This window comes from Pipistrellus hanaki (assembly GCF_964339955.1).
Source record: "Pipistrellus hanaki genome assembly, chromosome: 4".
Classification (NCBI taxonomy): Eukaryota; Metazoa; Chordata; class Mammalia; order Chiroptera; family Vespertilionidae; genus Pipistrellus; species Pipistrellus hanaki.
Genome location: NC_140506.1, coordinates 72,634,031 through 72,640,211, shown reverse-complemented (window position 1 = coordinate 72,640,211; position 6,181 = coordinate 72,634,031).

Below are 6,181 nucleotides of genomic sequence, written 5' to 3'. Positions count from 1 at the left end.
TTGTAAGCCATTAGTTGCCAACTAGGCGATTCCAAATGTGAGGAAGGGATGTTCAGGCAGATGCCGTGTAAGATGGGACCCTCAGAGTCTGTGGGGGCAGAAGTTTGGAAAGAGACCAACCTAGCCTGTAGGTGAGTGACCACAGGAGACCTGGTTACAGGATTGGGGTTTGGGCAGGAAGGGGCTTAGAAGCTGGGATGGCCTTGCCTGGGGGAGCATATGTCAGCTCAATGTCACCTTGTTTGGGGCTGGTGGTTGTCTTCTCTGCTCCATTGTGAGGCTCTCATTTCATCCTGCATATGTCACTATGCTCAGAGGTATAGGATGAGCTGGGAAAGCCTCATCTCAGTCCCAGTTTAGCCCCTGCTAGATACAGTGCAAGATAGCTTCATGGGCGTAGGTGTCTCTGGGCAGGACCCAGGAAAAATATCTGCTCATTATCTCATCATCCAGGTGCTACAGTGATAGAATCTGAGGGATCTGAGAGTCTTTCCTCTTTGTAAACTGTCAGCTAGTCTCCTCACCAGAGCAGGACCGAGCCTGTTTCCTCATCTATAATATGGCAGCCATAGTACCCATCTTTTTGGACTGTGTGAGGTTTTTAGTTACATCTGTGGTTCTCAAACTTCAGCCTGCATCAGCACCTCCTAGAGAGCTTTTGTTAAAACATAGATTGCAGCAGGACCCCCACTCCTCCAGAGTTTCCGATTCAGTAAACTTGGGAAGGGGCCTGAAATCTGGGCTTTCTAACAAATTCCCAGGCAATGCTGATGCTTCTGGTTTGGGGACCCCACTTTAAGGAACGCTGAACCAGACCAATAAGTGCTTGAACGTGAGTTGGCCAGGAGACTGTCAGGTCCTCAAGACCAGGGGCCAGCTCTAACCTGCTTCCATTTCTGCTAAGTGACTGCTCAGCACAGGCACATAATAGATGCTCTCAGTGTGTCTGAACTAAACATTAATGGACTCCAAGCAGGCTCCTCCTCAGAGGTCCTTTCACAAGGGTTGTCAGTGGGCTCTGGTTGCCATGGCAACAGCCAGCAGCAACAAGGCAATTTGGAGAACATAAAGGTTCTTTGCTTTTGGATGAGAGGCCAAGGTCCCAGCCTAGCAACACCTGGAAAAGAATGTGGAGGGGGAGGAGAGAGGGTAGGTGTGGCTCGCAAAGTTCCCCTTACCAGGACACCCTCCCATTTGCTCTGTAACTTGGCCTAGCTCCTTGCCCACAAACCCAGGAAGGATTTAAACTTTGGTTGTATAACACAGAAAGGAACAAAGAGAAGGGGTTGAGGGGGCGGGGGGGGGGGGGGGGGGGCGGGCAGGGTGTAAGGAGTAGGAAAGAAGGAATTCTGGCCCCTGAGAACCACTGCATACTTGGCCACTTCATACACATTAACCTTTTAAATTCTGCAGACCTTGTTACAAGGGCCCACAGGATCATACAAGGTCACACAGCTGTCTGGGCCTTGGCTGTACCAAGATTGGAAACCTGATCTGCTGTTGCCAAAGGCTGTTTGTTCTTTCACTTCAGGACTGCCTCTTTGAAACTGTTGAACTTTGGCTGTGGTTAGAGGGCTCTCTCTGTGTGGGGATGGCAGGGAGGCTGGTCTGGAGAAATTTGTTTAGCACCTTAGGGAGCCAGGCTGGTCATCATCTGGGTTTCACCCTTCACAGCATCCACGCCCTCCTCTTTATCTGCTTTCCTGTTTGGATCTACCTGAGCTGTACTGTACACTCCATCGCCCTACAGTTATGGCCAAGTTAACCCAATAAAGCGCTGATTCTTATATTCCAGTGTGGATAAGAATGCAGCTTACTTAAAATTTCAATTTCTGCCTTACCTCCAGAGATTCCGACCCAGTGGCTGGGGATAGAGATGCCCTAGTTGGCAGGTTTAACAGGCCCCATGCCGATTCTGATGCAGGCAGCTCAGTGATTGCCTTTTGAGTCACCCTGGCCTCTGCTATCTCCTGTACTCGCATGGTCTTTTCTGGAATCCCTCAGATTGCAGTGACTTCTCGTCCAGTGCCACAGCTGCCCCTGCCTTCTCTTCTTCTCAGCTGTTCCCTGGGAGCAATTTATCTAGTCCCCATATCACTACCTACAGACAGCATAGCCACATCAGCACCCAGTTGGTCAGTTCACTCTACAGCCAGCAGGGCCACCCACACCTGACTTAAAAGCCCAGCTGCCAGGGCCTCTACTCAGTTTTTATTTATTTATTTACTAGAGGCCTGGTGCACAAAATTCGTGCACTTGGGGGGGCGGGATCCCTCAGCCCGGCCTGAGCCCTCTCATTCCAGGAGCTGTCAGTCGGACATCCTTAGTGCTGCTATGGAGGTGGGAGAGACTCCCACCACCGCTGCTGCACTCGCCAGCAGTGAGCCCAGCTTCTGGCTGAGTGGTACTCCCCAGTGGGAGCACACTGACCACTGGAGGAAGCTCTTACATTGAACATCTACCCCTTGGTGGTCAGTGTGCATCATAGCAACCTGTTGTTCTGCCATTTGGCCGATTTGCATATTAGCCTTTTATTATATAGGATTTTTAAATCCTTACCTGAGGATATGTTTTCCATTGATTTTAGAGAGAGAAGGGAAGGAGAAATATCAATCAGTTGCTTCCCTTATGAACCCCAACTGGGGATCAAACCAGCAACCTAGATATGTGCCCTGATTGGGAATTGAACCTGCCACTCTTCAGTGTACAGGACAACACTACAACCAACTGAACTACACTGGTCAGGGCTCTGCTCTGTTTTATAAAGATCTGGCTCATGACCAGATAGGAGGCCTGAGCTAGGAGGTTTGTGCAGGCTAAGCCGGCTGTCCTTGACATCAGGTAAGAACTAGGATGACTGAGGTCTTTTTAAAAGAGGTTTGGGCAGAGTAGCATCCCATTTGTAGAAAAAGGACAAACTTTGGAGTGCCAACTAGGCGGGACTGATTCATTTCTTTGCCTTAGTTTCCTCATTTGTAGAATGGGGGCAAGACCAAGTGCTCATCAAAGAGCTTCAGGAAGCCGGGACCGGTTTGGCTCAATGGATAGAGCGTCGGCTTGGGGACTGAAGGGTCCCAGGTTCGATTCCGGTCAAGGGCATGTACCTTGGTTGCGGGCATATCCCCAGTAGGGGGTGTGCAAGAGGCAGCTGATCGATGACTCTCTCATCGATGTTTCTAACTCTCTATCTCTCTCCCTTTCTCTCTGTATAAAAATCAATAAAATACTTAAAAAAATTATTTAAAAAAAAAAAAAAAAGAGCTTCAGGAAGTTCAGGGTCCTCCTAGGCACAAGTTCAGGTGTGCAGTTTGGCCAGGGACTTAAGAGGTTAGGGAGGTGTGTCTTCATTCTCCTTCCCCCTTTCCTCTTGGGCAATAATGTTCACCTGGGTATGGACCTGTCTTCTACCCTGCTATCACATACTCATCCTTTGGTCATTATCATGAACCCCAGAAGACATGGAAGTGGCAGGGACAGGATTTTCCCCTCCTTTGCTAATAAGAAAACTGATATCTTATCTAAGGAGGGAAATAAAGAGACTTGGGCAAGACCATGAAAGTGGTTAGCAGACGAGGCATAATCCAGATGGAGGGTCGGTGGTTCTGTGCTTTGGTGACTGTCCCATCCCTGTTGTAGGGCCATCACAGCCCTCGGGGATCAGGAAATCTGCAAACTCATTTGTCCTGCAGTCTCACCGAACCCCCCAAGAGAAAGGGACAGGGCAATGATCAATTCCAAGGGCTTGGAGTGGCCTTTCTGACACAATCAGAGAGCTGGTTTGACACTTGTCATTTCTGAGAATTAAAGGAGGGGTACATCAGTTTATCAACCACATTCCTCTGTGGGAAGGTCAACCAAACTTCTCTGAGCTGATCTGGAATCCTCTTTTTCTTTTTACTAAAGGACAGGTCAGTCCCTATTAGGCCTGCTTGGAATGAGTTCCCTCTCGAAGTAGGGGGCAGTATAGCATGACCTTAAAGGTTCTTTAAAACTCTGTGTGGCCATAGAAGAGGAAGTCAGAGTCAGAGGGAGCAGGGAAGAGTCAGACTGACTGGAACAGGAGCCCTGAGAGACTGAGGGTGGAGCCCTCAGCCAATAGAGTGTGGGTCGCTTACACTAGTGTGAGGAGTGGTACCACTCCTAATTGAAAGCTGAACAAAAACCCCAGGGGCTGGGTGGGTGCCCCAAGGGAGCCAGACCCATCACTGGGGAAGGTCAGCTCCCAGGACTGCAGTGAAATGGGAAGGGTTTGGACATGCTTGATAAAATCACTGATGGGCACAAGGCCTTATCACAATGTAAACACTTAATAGTTGTGGGATCTTGAGGACCTTGGGACAAATTCCTTTACCTTTCTGAGTCTCTATTTACTCATCTATCAAGTGGGGATAATAGCAAATATTTTTGAGAGATTTGTAGTAATGCGTGTTATAGAATGTTTAACACAGTGCTTAGGATCTAGTTGGTGCTCAGTAGTTAACCCCTCATCTCCATCCTATAGCAAGTGGCAGCCACTGTAAGCGCTCAGGAAATGTTTGGTTCTATAGAACAGGGAAAGGTTTCAAGGGATTGTGGCCATCTAAAGGTACTGGTACAAGTTAATGCCTCCCTTAGCTTCAGGTTAATGCCTCCCTTAGCTCCCTTAGCTTCTGGCCCCCCAATCCCTGAGTTTTTTGTCTGTTGTAGGTATCTTGAGTTTTCTGGTTGTTTGCATTCAGAAAAACTTATGGGGAGACAGTGTGGGTGTGGAAATGGATTGTGTGCATCAGAGAAAGACCCACTATCCTGGTGGTCCCCCATCTCTCCCTTAGTGACACCTGCACCTATGCATGGACAAACCTTCTTCCATTTCAGTGAAGATAGCCCCCAAAACCAACAAAGCCCCCCAAAATCTTGGATTGGCCACAAAGTCCTTGTTCTGCAATGACCATAGCCCAGTCCCTTAGCTTCCTCTCATCCCATTTGGCAGGACTTTGGGGTAGAGAGATAGAGTAGGCATCTAACACAGACCTGCTCTGGAGGGATCAAAGACTAAAACTTTGGAGATATGATTTAAAGTAGAAAATACTCTGGACCGAAGTGAAGGTGCCATCACTTCTGGAGGGATCAGATCAGGACAGCTTTCTGGGGGAGAGGGGGTAAGAACTGGTAAGATATAGACATATAGACATGGAAAAGAGCAACATTCCTTATGGCTCTGAAGAATCAAAATGCATTCCATGTATGAGAATCCATCCAATCTTGCTGGAGTGTAAAGTTTGTGGAAGCAAGTTATGAAGATTAAGATGGAAAGACAGGTTGGGGCCAGATTTTGACTGCTCTTATGTTCCAGACTAAGGAAATCCATTCATTCCACAAACTTTGATTGTGAACCTGATGTGAGAACTGAGACCCAGACAGGAATTCAGCCTTGATCCTTGACAATAGCTAATCTAGATAGGGGAAGGAAGCAGTCTGAGAACCCTGGAGGAAGTCTCTAGAGAAAGCTTGATATACCAAATCCAAAGAGAGATTGAGGATCTGCTTCTTATATTTTTATTTTTTAAAATATATTTTATTGATTTTTTACAGAGAGGAAGAGAGAGGGATAGTGAGTTAGAAACATTGATCAGCTGCCTCTTGCACACCTCCTACTGGGGTTGTGCCTGCAACCAAAGTACATGCCCTTGACCGGAATTGAACCTGGGACCTTTCAGTCCACAGGCCGACGCTCTATCCATTGAGCCAGACCAGTTTCCGAGGATCTGCTTCTTTTAAATAGTGCCAGAAAAAAAATGAACCTCCAGGAATTGGACAGCTGAACAAGAAGAGGCCTTTTCATTTGGGTGAGCACACACACCCTGAATAACGTTAGAACAATGTCAATGCTTGTTGAGTTGACTTTTAAACTCAAATGACAGATAAAGCAAAGAACACATATGTAGAATGTAAATGTTATTAAGCTCAATAATGAAAATGTCCAGAATTCAGACAACTGAAGCTGGAAGGCAGATGTGGGGGCACAAAAGGAAGGGCAAGGATGTTGATGGCTTTATTGTATAACATAGCATGATACTGCCGGCAGGGGACGGTCCCAGGCTTACATCACTTAAATAAGATGACTAACAGAGGAAGTAAAGTAGGTATATAAGTAATTATGTTGAAACATTGGTTAAGGAAGTGGGAGTAAGGCGGGTTGTAT